Raw genomic sequence first — 14,992 nt, 5'->3', positions numbered from 1 at the left:
CCCATCAAAAAGGAGAATTAGAGACCAATATCCCTGATGAACATGGATGCAAAAATTCTCACCAAAATATTAGCCAATAGGATCCAAAAGTTCATTAAAAGGATTATTCACCACGACCAAGTGGGATTTATCCCTGGGCTGCAAGGTTGGTTCAACATCTGCAAATCAATCAGTGTGATACAATACATTAACAAAAGAAAGAAGAAGAATCATATGATCCTCTCAATAGATGCAGAAAAAGCATTTGACAAAGTACAGCATCCTTTCTTGATCCAAACTCTTCAGAGTATAGGGATAGAGGATACATACCTCAATATCATAAAAGCCATCTATGAAAAACCTACAGCGAATATCATTCTCAATGGGGAAAAACCGAGAGCTTTCCCCCCAAGGTCAGGAACGCGGCAGGGATGTCCACTATCACCACTGCTATTCAACATAGTATTGGAAGTCCTAGCCACAGCAATCAGACAACAAAAAGAAATCAAAGGCATCCAAATTGGCAAAGAAGAAGTCAAACTCTCACTCTTTGCAGATGATATGATACTTTATGTGGAAAACCCCAAAGACTCCACCCCAAAACTGCTAGAACTCATACAGGAATTCAGTCAAGTGGCAGGATATAAAATCAATGCACAGAAATCCGTGGCATTCCTATACACCAACAACAAGACAGAGGAAAGAGAAATTAAGGAGTTGATCCCATTTACAATTGCACCCAAAACCATAAGATACCTACGAATAAATCTAACCAAAGAGACAAAAGATCTGTACTCAGAAAACTATAAAATACTCATGAAAGAAATTGAGGACGACACAAAGAAATGGAAAAACGTTCAATGGAAGAACAAATATTGTGAAGATGTCAATGCTACCTAGAGCAATCTACACATTCAATGCAATCCCCATCAAAATACCATCCACTTTTTTCAAAGAAATGGAACAAATCATCCTAAAATATATATGGAACCAGAAAAGACCGCGAATAGCCAGAGGCATGTTGAAAAAGAAAAGCAAAGCTGGTGGCATCACAATTCCTGACTTCCAGCTCTATTACAAAGCTGTCATCATCAAGACAGTATGGTACTGGCACAAAAACAGACACATAGATCAATGGAACAGAATAGAGAGCCCAGAAATGGACCCTCAACTCTATGGTCACCTCATCTTTGACAAAGCAGGAAAGAATGTCCAGTGGAACAAAGACAGTCTCTTCAACAAATGGTGTTGGGAAAATTGGATAGCCACATGCAGAAGAATGAAACTGGACCATTTCCTTACACCACACACAAAAATAGACTCCAAATGGTTGAAAGACCTCAATGTGAGACAGGAGTCCATCAAAATCCTAAGGGAGAACACAGGCAGCAACCTCTTCGACCTCAGCCAAAGCAACTTCTTCCTGGAAACATCGCCAGAGGCAAGGGAAGCAAGGGCAAAAGTGAACTATTGGGACTTCATCAAGATAAAAAGCTTTTGCAAAGCAAAGGAAACAGTCAACAAAACCAAAAGACAACCGACAGAATGGGAGAAGATATTTGCAAATGACATATCAGATAAAGGGCTAGTATCCAAAATCTATAAAGAACTCATCAAACTCAACATCCAAAGAACAAAGAATCCAATCAAGAAATGGGCAGAAGACATGAACAGACATTTTTCCAAGAAGACATCCAAATGGCCAACAGACACATGAAAAAGTGCTCAATATCGCTCGGCATCAGGGAAATCCAAATCAAAACCTCCATGAGATACCACCTCACACCAGTCAGAATGGCTAAAATTAACAAGTCAGGAAACGACAGATGTTGGCAGGGATGCGGAGAAAGGGGAACCCTCCTACACTGTTGGTGGGAATGCAAGCTGGTGCAGCCACTCTCGAAAACAGTATGGAGGTTCCTCAAAAAGTTGAAAATAGAGCTACCATATGATCCAGCAATTGCACTACTGGGTATTTACCCCAAAGATACAAAAGTAGGGATCCGAATGGGTACGTGTACCCCGATGTTTATAGCAGCAATGTGCACAATAGCCAAACTGTGGAAAGAGCCAAGATGTCCATCGACAGATGAATGGATAAAGAAGAAGTGGTATATATACACAATGGAATATTATGCAGCCATCAAAAAGAATGAGATCTTGCCATTTGCAATGACGTGGATGGAACTGGAGGATATTATGTAGAGCCAAATAAGTCAAACAGAGAAAGACATGTATCATATGACCTCACTGATATGAGGAATTCTTAATCTCAGGAAACAAACTGAGGGTTGCTGGAGTGGGGGATGGGGTGGGAGGGATGGGGTGACTGGGTGATAGACACTGGGGAGGGTATGTGCTCTGGTAAGCGTTGTGAATTGTGCAAGACTGTTGAATCACAGATCTGTACCTCTGAAACAAATAATGCAATATATGTTAAGAAAAAAAAAAAGAAGAAGAAGGTAGCAGGAGGGGAAGAATGAAGCAGGGTAATTTGGAGGGGTAGACGAACCATGAGAGACGATGGACTCTGAAAAACAAACTGAGGGTTCTAGAGGGGAGGGAGGTGGGAGGATGGGTTAGCCTGGTGGTGGGTATTGAGGAGGGCACATTCTGCATGGAGCACTGGGTTTTATGCACAAACAATGAATCATGGAACACTACATCTAAAACTGATGATGTAATGTATGGGGATTAACATAAGAATAAAAAAAATAAAATAAATAAAATAAAATAGTTTCTCACTCTGCCCCAATAACTTTGTTTTCATTTTGTAAAATCAATGTCACATGTTATTTATAAATTAAAGGGACAGATACTGCCTCCAGAAAAATGGCCTTCAGTTAGGAATGGTCATTGTGTAAGCGAAGTCTTGCCTTTAAATTTGCTTAAGGAATTCAATTTAAGCACACAAGTGTAAGACTATTGTAATTTTGACATTATATCATGTCAATTTAAAGGCACCCCACATTCTGGCATTTACCAACACATTAAGTGCTAAGTGTTATTTCTTCAGGGAATCACTTTGCTTCAAAGTGAGCACTGATACCCCATTCTAACATTTTTTTAATGGAGATCATCAACTTGATTCAAAATATACCAATATTAATTTTGGTAAGGTAGTTACCAAGTTGAAAATTAAAATTTAACATTTATTTTACAATTCGAGGGACCATGTAGCATTCTTTTGTTCCCTATATGACATTTGGATTTTGGATGTGTTACACAAAGTAAAAGACAGAAATCATACTGTTATAGAGGTGACATTTGGAAGATGGTCTTTTATCCCATTTCAGAAAAATATACTCACAAAGATGATTTCTTGACTCTTCCAAAGTCCCTCTAAATCACAGCAAAGAGGACTCTGCATTTACCTCAAACATGAATAAAAGACAAGAGCCAATTACAAAGAAAGGCTGGAGAGTGCACATCAAAAGTTCCCAAAGCCTCGTGTTTACCTTGAGGAAACAGGTGGCTGGGTTGGCTTATAATGAGAAAAAATATAAATATATCCAATTTAAAAAAATGTGACCATCTTTTATTTTTAAAATAATTTTGAAGAAGCTTAAAGTCAGTAAGTCTAAAACTTTGAGAGGGCAAGTTATAACCACCACCACCAAATAAAACAAAACAAAACAAACAGGGCAGTTATCAAGCACAAATAGGATAAGTCGTTATCATATAATGAAAGTTTTGCAATTGTATTCTTGTCAGCAATATCAGGTATAAATCTGTTCAGTATAAGTTCCATGTACTTTCCCTGGTGGTGGTGGTAACAGACATGATAGTAGTAATAGTTTCTTTTAGCATGTATTATTACCCAGGAAACCATTAATCTTCTCAAAGACTCAGTAATGTTGGTGATATTATCTATATTTTAGAGATAAAGAGGTTAATGTTTTAACAGGCCATCAATTGGCCAAGAGTCAAACTCAAGAAAAGTTTAAGGCCAAATTAGAACCTAGATTTGGATACAAAGTCCATGCCCATCTGCCTGCAAAGTGTTTGGAATGAGTTTCAACTTTTACTTAATAATTCAGTCTTAACTGTGAATTGATTACTGTCCTTCAGTCATACTGAGGATTATTTCTCTTGTAACTAAATGGTCCAAGACTTATGCTTTGAATTGTACATGGCATGGCTTTTAAAGGCCCTGAAGTGTCCTATAAAAGGTAAATCTGAATATATAAATTTAACTTGATGTTTTCCAAAACAGACAATATACATATATATTTGTGTATACATGCACACAGACACACACACACAGAATCACAGAATCTCTTTTTTGCTTAATTCTCTCTCTCCCCCTCATCTTTCTGTCTCTTCTGCAAAATAGGACATTCATCTAAACACAGAGATATTTTCCTCATATATTGTCATTACCCATTGCTTAATTCTAAAGCCAAAGAAAGACTCAATATTCAAAGTATGGGTTTAAGATTATGAAAAAAGACATACTTCCATAACCATACATTTTAGTTTTATGACTTCTAGAATCTCTTGAGAAAAAGGAGAAAAAACATGTTAAAATATTTATTTTAAAGAAAATTACTTTTCAGGGGTGCCTGGGTGGCTCAGTTGTTAAGTGTCTGCCTTCGGCTCAGGTCATAATCCCAGTGTCCTGGGATCGAGCCCTGCATCGGGCTCTCTGCTCAGCAGAAAGCCTGCTTCTCCCTCTCCCCTTCCCCTGCTTGTGTTCCCTCTCTCGCTGTCTCTCTCTCTGTAAAATGAATAAAATCTTTAAAAAAAATTACTTTTCAGTTTTATGGAAACCATATATTTACAAATTTGTTTTGTCTCAAAGATAATTTATGATAGCAGATTATCTCCTTTGAGGGGCCATAGAACCCACCTGTTTATTACCCTAGTGATATCTACTCAGAATTGTCTTAACTTGCATTTGTGATCTCCCTAGGCTTTATTGATTTGCTACTGCGCTATATGAACAAGTTCTTTGAGTTAAAAAAAACAAAATTATAAAGATTATAAAGTCATAAAATATAAAACTGAAGGAAACTTATGGACTATTTCATTGAATCTTATAGTTTCTTAATGAGTGAGTGCGTGTGTGTGTGTGTGTGTGTGTGTGTATGTAAAGCTCAGTGAGTAAATTGGCCACAGAGATCGGACAACCAATGTCCTGAACACTTACTTTGTGAAGTCAGCATTACTACTGGGAAACACTGAAGCAAAATGGTGAAGTCAAGTATAGATCTATTTGGAAAACTCATTTTTGGTTAGATTTTCCTCACACATTTATGAGGATAAAACCAATTGGTATACTATAAATGAAAACACTGTTAAAACTATAAACAGTTATATGTATATTTCTTAATTTTTTTGCTTTATAAATACTTTATTTTCTGAAACAAAAGTGCCTTGTGTTATTTCCAGTGACATTGTGAATTCTTTCCAGGCTGTTTGTCTTTTAATAAGCTGATTAGTTAATCTTTCATTTAGTAAATCTGGGCAAGTAAACAGTAAGATGCAACAATGTAACTGTAACACCAGGCTCCAGTATAAAATAAAAGTGCCCCTCTGCCTCTTCATATTTCCTATAACTTCTCCATTTTGCATTATGTAGAATTTGAGACTTTTACTTTGCATTAAGGAAATACTTGTCACATTTTTATCCTTTTTCTTCTTTTGTTGCTCTCATGCTTATTATTAGTCTTATGCTAATAAATGACTGGCATTCCCTATCTAGTAAAATATTCTCATGGTCAAACTACAGTGACATGGTTGCAACCTGTTTTAATGGTTTGTACTGAGGAGGATCATTTATGTGCATAGAAATGCTCTCAATAAATCAGTGCACTGCAGCTCATGCCATTGGTATACTTGGTAAACTCATAGGGGAAAGCCAGGAAGAAATGTCAACTCTGATCAAACCCAGAAAAATAAAGAAGGATTAAAATAATGAACTAATTCGTTGTTGACAGAATGTTTTTAAGCCCTTTGGAGAGAGACACTGTCTGTTCTTTGTAAATGTCAAACCTAGTAGCTGCTATTTCCTGACAGAGTATTGCTTAGGAAAGTGCTAAGTTTGTCCATTTATGGAGCCCTTGTGCTTTCCCTTTCAGAGTCTTTCTCTTCACTCTTCTCAATCCTCCTCCATCCGAAGCGTACAGGATGCCATATTCCAGACCTCACAAGCTATATGACACATGGACCAGGCATTTACTAAAGGAGTCAAGAGGACACTCTAGGGCTGCATGTGTGTGTGCGCGTCTGTGTGCACGCACGTGTGTGTGCGCGTCTGTGTGTGGGTGTGCGTGTGTGTGCGCGCGTTAATGCATGTGCTTGTGTGTGTGCGTGCGTGTCTGTGTGCATGGTGTATGAGGGTTAGACAATTTTGAGTCCATGTGTACATATGCTTTTGCAGCAGGGACTCATTCCTTAGGTACTATCAGTAGTTCCCATAACTAACTGTGGGCTCTAAAATAACAAACATTTGAAATTGTACTTGGAATCCCTTTAATTTCTAAGTGTTGGTTTCTGTTACAGGTTTAGCTCTGTCTTCCCCACAGCAACACATAAATTGAAATTCTAACCTCCAGTAGCTCAAAATGTAACGATGTTTTTAGATATGACTTTGAAAGGGGTAAAGTGAGGTATAATGAATAGGTTCTAATCCAGTAAAACTAGTGTCCATATAGAGGGAGATTAGGCCATAGAAAATACACAGACCAAGAGACGACCATATGAGGACATGGCAAGAAGGCGGCCATCTGCGGGCCACCAAGAGAAGCCTTAGATGAAACAAAACCTGCCTATGGGAATATACATTTCTGCTGTTTAAGCCTCCCAGTCTGTAGTATTTTGTGATGGCAGCTCTAACAAGCTAATGATGTCCTTTTTCAAAATATTTTCCGAGTCAAATCAAGTATGTCAACGTATTACATTTTACCTGAAGTCTGCTAAATTTTACCCCTGCTTTATTTATTCATTGAATTATATTTCACCAAACTGTAATTTGCTGTTAATTGGCCATAGCATGTAGTTTTAACTCATCATTTTTCTTTTTAATTAAATGTTTTATTTTAACATTTAAATAATTATATATTCACATGCTGAAATAGGAAATAATACAGAAAAATACTGTGTATACTTCACTGAATTTCCTGCAATGATAACGATATAATAAATGTCACAGCATGGCATTGACGCTAATACACTCGACATACAGAACATTCTGATCAGCACATTTCCATCCATCGTGATGCCCTTTTATAGCCCTGCCCTCCTGCCTCCCACCAGCACTCCCTTCTTAAACTCTGAAACCACCAATGTGTCCTCCATTTCTATAATCATGTCATTTCAAGAATGACATCTCAATGGAATCATATAACATATCTTATGGGGATTGGCTTTCACCCAGCATAATTTTCTGGTGATTCATCAAGTGTTTTATGTATGTCAACAGTTTATGTCTTTATATTGTTGAATAATATTTTGTGGAGCAGATAGATGTATCCTGATTTGTTTAACTGTTCAGTATCTTTCCATCTTAACAAGATCTATTGCAGAGTAAATGTTTTGCTTTGTTTTTTGAACTTGATGAAGTCCAATATATTAATTTTTCTTTTTACACATTGTACATTTCCCCCTGTATTTCATATTGTGAATATTATATTTCTATATCTCTAAAGAGAAAATCCTGAAAGCGTCTCAGGACAAGAGGTCCTTAACCAATAAGGGCAGAAACATTAGACTGGAAGAAAACATATCCACAGAGATTTGACAGGCCAGAAGGGACTGGCATGATATATTCAGGGTGCTAAATGAGAAAAATATGCAGCCAAAAATACTTTATCCAGCTAGGATATAATTCAAAATAGAAGGAGTGATAAAAAGCTTCCAGGACAAACAGAAACTAAAAGAATTTGTGATCACTAAACCATCCCTGCAAGAAATAGTACAAGGGAAACTTTAAGTGAAGAGAGAGCCCAAAAGTAACATAGACCAGAAACGAACAGAGACAATATACAGAAACAGTGACTTTATAGGTAATACAATGGCACTAAATTCGTATATTTCACTAGTTACTCTGAATGTAAATGGGCTAAATGCCCCAATCAAAAGACACAGGGTATCAGATTGGATAAAAAAATAAGACCCATCAATATGCTATCTGCAAGAGACTCATTTTAGACCCAAAGAGACCTCAAGATTGAAAGTGAAGGGGTGGAAAAACATTCATTATGATGATGGACATCAAAAGAAAGCTGGTGTGGCAATCCTTATATCAGACAAATTAGATTTTAAACCAAGGACTGTAATAAGAGATGAGGAAGGACACTATATATAATTAAAGGATCTATCCAACAAAAAACTCTAACAATTTTTAAATATTTATGCCCCTAACATGGGAGCAGCCAATTATATAAACCAATTAATAACAAAATTAAAGAAACACATCAATAATAATACAGTAATAGTATGGGACTTTAATACCCCACTCACTGCAATGGACAGATCATCTAAGCAGAAGATCAAGAAGAAAACAAGGACCTTGAATGACATACTGGACCAGATGGACCTCACAGATATATTCAGAGTATTCCATCCTAAAGCAACAGAATACACATTCTTGTTGGGTGCACATGGAACATTCTCCAGAATAGATCACATACTGGGTCACAAATCAGGTCTCAACCAGTCCAAAAGATTGGGATTATTCCCTGTATATTTTCACACCACAATGCTTTGAAATTGGAACTCAATCACAAGAGGAACTTTGGAAAGAACTCAAATACATGGAGGCTACAGAGCATCCTACTAAAGAATGAATGGATCAAAACCTTTGGGATGCAGCAAAGGCAGTACTAAGAGGGAAGTATATGCCATTGCAAGACTTTCTCAAGAAACAAGAGAGGTCTCAAATATACAAACTAACCCTACACTTAAAGGAGCTGAAGAAAGAACAGCAAATAAAGCCTAAACCCAGCAGGAGAAGAGAATTAATAAAGATTGGAGTAGAAACCAATGAAATAAAAACGAAAAGAACAGTAGAACCCGATCAGTGAAACCAGGAGCTGGTTCTCTGAAAGAATAAGATTGATAAACTCCTGGCCAGACTTACCAAAAAGAGAAGAGAAAAGGCTCAAATAAGTGAAATCATGAATGAAAGAGGAGAGATCACAACTAACACTGAAGAAATGCAAACAGTTATAAGAACATCTTGTGAGCAACTATATGCCAACAAATTAGGCAATGTGGAAGAAATGGATGCATTCCTAGAATTGTATAAACTACCAAAACTGAAGCAGGAAGAAAAAGAAAACTTGAAGAGACCCATAACCAGCAAGGAAATTGAAGCAGTAATCAAAAATCTCCCAAAAAACAAGAGTCCAGAGCTGAATAGCTTCCCAGGGGGAATTCTACCAACCATTTAAAGAAGAACTAACATTTCTTCTGAAGCTATTTCAAAAAATAGAAATGGAAGGAAAACTTCCAAACTCTTTCTATGAGGCCAGCATTACCTTGATCCCAAATCTAGACAAAGACCTCAGTAAAAAGGATTACAGAGCAATATCCCTGATGAACATGGATGCAAAAATTCTCACCAAAATACTAGCCAATAGGATCCAACAGTACATTAAAAGAATTATTCACCATGATCAAGTGGGATTTATTCTTGGGCTGCAAGCGTGGTTCAACATCCACAAATCAATCAATATGGTACACCATATTAATAAAGGACAAGAACCACATGATCCACTAAATAGATGCAGAAAAAGCATTTGACAAAGTACAGCATCTTTTCTTGATAAAAACTCTCTGCCATGTAGGGATAGAGGGAACATACCTCAAAATCATAAAAGCCATATGTGCAAAGCTCATGGCGAATATCATTCTCAATGGGGAAAAACTGAGAGCATTTCCCCTAAGGTCAGGAACACAGCAGGGACGTCCACTATCACCATTGCTGTTCAGCATAGCCCTAGATGTCCTAGCCTTAGCAATCAGACAACAAAAAGAAATGAAAGGCATCTGAATTGGCAAAGAAGAAGTCATACTCTCATTCTTCACACATGACATGATACTCTATGTGGGAAAACCCAAAAGACTCCACCCCAAAATTGCTATAACTCATACAGGAATTCAGCAAAGTCACAGGATATAAAATCAGTGCACAGAAATCAGTTGCATTTCTATATACTAACAATGAGACAGAAGAAATAGAAATTAAGGAATCGATCCCACTTATAATTGCAGCAAAAACTGTGAGATACCTAGGAATAAACCTAACCAGAGAGGCAAAGAATCTATACTCTGAAAACCATAGAACACTGATGAAAGAAATTGAGGAAGACACAAAGAAATGGAAAAACGTTCTATGCTCATGGATTGGAAGAACAAATATTGTTAAAATGCCTATGCTACCTAGAGCAATCTACACATTCAATGCAATCTCTATCAAAATACTGTCAACTTTTTTTTCACAGAGCTGGAACAAACAATCCTAAGATTTGTATGGAACCAAAAAGGACCCCAAATAACCAAAGGAATGTTAAAAAGAAAATCGAAGCTGGAGGCATCACAATTCTGGACTTCAAGCTCTATTACAAAGCTGTGATCATCAAGATAGTATGGTACTGGCACAAAAAACAGACACATAGGTCAATGGAACAGAATAGAGAACCTGGAAATGGACACTCAAGTTTATGGCCAACTAATCTTTGACAAAGAATAAAAGAATACTCAATGGAAAAAAGACAGTCTCTTCAACAAATGGTATTGGGAAAATTGGAGAGCCACATGCAAAAGAATGAAATTGGACCATTTTCTTACATCATATACAAAAATAGACTCAAAATGAATGAAAGACCTAAATGTGAGACAGGAATCCATCAAAATCCTAGAGGAGAACACAGGCAGCAACTTCTTTGACCTCAGTCTCAGCAACTTCTTGCTACACACATCCGCAAAGGCAAGGGAAACAAGTGCAGAAATGAGCCACTGGGACTTCATCAAGATAAAAAGCTTTTGCACAGTGAAGGAAACAATCAACAAAACCAAAAGACAACCTACAGAATGGGAGAAGATATTTGCAAATGTCTTATCAGATAAAAGGCTAGTATCTAAAGTCTATAAAGAACTTACCAAACTCAACACTCAAAGAACAAATAATCCAATCAAGAAATGGGCAGAAGACATGAACAGACATTTCTCCAAAGAAGACATACAAATGGTCAACAGACACATGAAAAAATGCTCAACATCACTCATCATCAGGGAAATACAAATCAAAACCATAATGGGATACCACCTCACACCAATTAGAATGGCTAAAATTAACAACTTAGGAAATGAAAGATGTTGCGGAGAAAGGGGAACCCTTTTACACTTTGATGGGAATGTAAGCTGATACAGCCACTCTGCAAAACAGTATGGAGGTTCCTCAAAAAGTTAAGAATAGTGCTCCCCTATGACCCAGCAATTGTACTACTAGGTATTTACCCAAAGGATACAAATGCAGTAATTCGAAGGGGCACCTGCACCCCAGTGTTTATAGCAGCAATGTCCACAATAGCCAAACTATGGAAAGAGCCCAGATGTCCATCAACAGATGAATGGATAAAGAAGGTGTTTCCTTAATCATAGGAAACAAACTGAGGGTTGCTCAAGGGGGGGTTGGTGGGGGGACATGGTAATTGGGTGATGGGCATTAAGGAGAACACATGATGTAATGAACCCTGGGTGTTACATGCAACTGATGAATAACTGAACTCCACCTCTGAAACTAATGATACATTAAATGTTGATTAATTGATTTTAAATTAAAAAAATAAATTTACAGTGTGAAAGAGGCACATGACTTTCTATGTGAATGGCAAGTATAAATGGAGACTTTTCCACATATTCATAAATTTTCTAAAGGATGATTTCTTGTTCCAACCATATACAGTTTATGTTGGGAAATGCAGCCCCTTGTCTGAGGACATCTGCAATGAGACCACAATGTAAAATAACGCGTAGTTAATCGTTTTTTTAAAGGTATTTTGCCAACACTTCTAAAGAATCACTGCAATGTTTTGTGTCCAAGATTTTTTTTGTATAAAAAGGGGGATTTTTTTATAAGAACTTTTATAATTTTGTATTTTAAAACTCCATATTTGGGAATCTGCTAGATTTTAGAAATATTTTATAACCAGTATCACAGCATAACAGAGATATTATTACACTTAGTCAATATATACTTTTATGCCCAAATTACTTGAGCCGTGGCCTTTTTAAAAGGGAAAATATTAGGTATGGGCCAAACTTAAGAATTATGAATATTAAGTTGTCAATTACTTTGGACATATAAAATATTATTTTTATAACATGATAAAATTCTTCAAGATCTTTATGTATTAGAAATGATACAAGGGGTACTGGGTGGCTCAGTCAGTTGGGTGACTGACTCTTAATTTGGGCTCAGGTTGTGATCTCAGGCTTGTGAGATTGAGCCCCGTGTATCGTTCCATGCTGAGTATGGAGCCTGCTTAAGATTCTCTCTCTGCGGGCGCCTGAGTGGCTCAGTCATTAAGCATCTGCCTTCGGCTCAGGTCATGATCCCAGGGTCCTGGGATCAAGTCCCACATTGGGCTCCCTGCTCGGCAAGAAGCCTGCTTCTCCCTCTCCCATTCCCCCTGCTTGTGTTCCTGCTCTCACTATTTCTCTCTCTGTCAAATAAATAAATAAAATCTTTAAAAAAAAAAAAAAGATTCTCTCTCTGCTCCTCTCCTGCCACTTTCAGGAGCATGCATGCCTTCTCTCTCAAAAAATAGGAATGATCTGAGCTCTTCCTCAAGTTCTTTGAATATTATTTTGTATAAGCTCTGAGTCAATATTGAGTTATTATGTAAGCATCTCATCTAATTCTTTATTTTAATTGAAATTGTTTTGTAATGTCAGCATCTAGTATAACATTTGCAACTTTTCGATAAAACAATTCTATTATGTGAAATTATTTCAGTTGGGATTTTACTGGTAATAACTATAATTCTTTAACATTTTCAATATGTATTCTTATAGTAATATTTTGCATTCAAGTATTTTTGACATTTATGTTGATAAATTTGCTTAGTTTTGCACTGCTGGAATAAACCAAATTTGGTTATAAATTATTTACATATACCCTTAGTTTTTTAGTATCTAAGATCTTATTTAGAATTTTTGTGTTTGTATTTAAGAACTTCATTACTCTCCTTTCTTTGTAGTATATTTTTCAATATTGGATAATGAATTAATTCTGCCTTTACAAAATTAAGTGGGGAGCTTTCAATCATTTTATATGGTATCATATAAAATCAAAATTACAGACTTTTTAGCGAATCTGATGACATAATGAGTCTGTCCTTTTGGTGCTTAAACAAAGTCTGCACAAGGATACAGAAGAAGAAATGTGATATAAAGTGATCACAGTTGCAAGAGGTAGAACTACAGTGTTATGAATAGCAGAAGACGGGAACATTTAGTTTCAACAATGCATGCATCATTTACGTATTGTACATTGATTCTAAATAAACATTGACTGCTAATCATATCTGAGGAAGTGGGATAGGAAATATAGTGACATGTGAGCAGAGGGGAGATTGTCCTTGGTCTAGTTTAAGTTTGAAATTTATCTGCATTATTACTGTATTGTTCTGCCAAATTTTTATTCTTTAATGTGCACTCTGACACTAATTATTCCAGGTCAAAACTCACCTAGTTAGAAATAAAAAAAATAGCCAGTCAGTATCTAAATACATCACTCTTGCATGAATTGCTTAAGCAGAAGAGAAACCAGAGTATTTGTGAACAACTGAAAATTTGCCACAAAGATTCTCAATGTGCTAAATCCCAGCCTTTTTTTTTTTTTTTAAGATTTTATTTATTTATTTGACAGAGTTAATGAGAGCAGGAACACAGGCAGGGGGAGTGGGAGAGCGAGAAGCAGGCTTCCCACTGAGCAGGGAGCCCAATTCGAGGCTCCATCCCAGGAACCTGGAATCATGACCTGAGCTGAAGGCAGACGCTTGACGACTCAGCCACCCATGCGCCCCTAAATCCCAGCTTTAATTAAATTTTAAGTCAGAAAATTGCATTAACTGTTTTAGATCACAAGGACACTGTTCAGTTCAACCCAAGGCAGTAATTTTCTAAATCTGATCCAAGTGACTCATTAGAATTAAGGACATTTTTTAAAAATTGCTTGTTTTCTCCCTGCAAATTCATAGGAATATTGGCTCAGTAATTACCTAAATTGTATCAGATGACATTAGCAACATAAGGGAGGAAAGGAGAGATTAGGGAGAAATAAGTAATTGTAGATTAGAATAGTTGGGTGAATTTTTTTTTAAAATGATCACCATGGGGTAAGCTCTCCCAGTAGAGACAGTTTGTCTCAGATCACATAAATTACGATACGAAAGCTCACTGAGTGAAATATTCACAGCCACCTTTAATGAAAGAGTTTTATGTGGAAGGAGATCAATTTGGAGTTGACCTATATTACAATAGAACAATTTAAAATATAATTTCAGGGAAAATAGCAATGAGATTAAAGCTTACTTATTACAAACTCACATATTAAACAGTATCAATGAATAAATATATTAACCAAGATAAAAGAAAACAATAAATATTTGAAGGATGCTCTAAGCAACCAATTTTTGTAATTGTAATTTTTGTAAATCAAAATGGCAATAAAGCATGGAATATAATCAAACAAGCAAGCAAAGACAATTAAAGAATATACATCCCATGAGAATAAAGTTATAAATGTGGTTTCTTCATAGTCACAAACGTTTTAAGTCAAGATTTGATGAAAAACAATCTGCAACTGTCTTTAGAAATATAAATAATTATTCTTCTTGTCATTCTTTGCCTCTGACTGTGCACAGTCTTAAGTGCAAAAGAAAAAAACAAATATCCAGATTATTGGATTACCATTTAATAAATAGCAACATATTTTCTCCTGTTTTTTAGCTTTTATCATTGTTGCTATGAGCTTTCTGGTATATTCTTCTCTGAAGTT

The sequence above is a fragment of the Mirounga leonina genome, unplaced genomic scaffold (genome assembly GCF_011800145.1).
Source record: "Mirounga leonina isolate KUSES-001 unplaced genomic scaffold, KU_Mleo_1.0 Mir_152, whole genome shotgun sequence".
NCBI classification, from domain to species: domain Eukaryota; kingdom Metazoa; phylum Chordata; class Mammalia; order Carnivora; family Phocidae; genus Mirounga; species Mirounga leonina.
The sequence above is the reverse complement of the archived record's forward strand: the minus strand, read 5'-3'. Positions refer to the sequence as shown.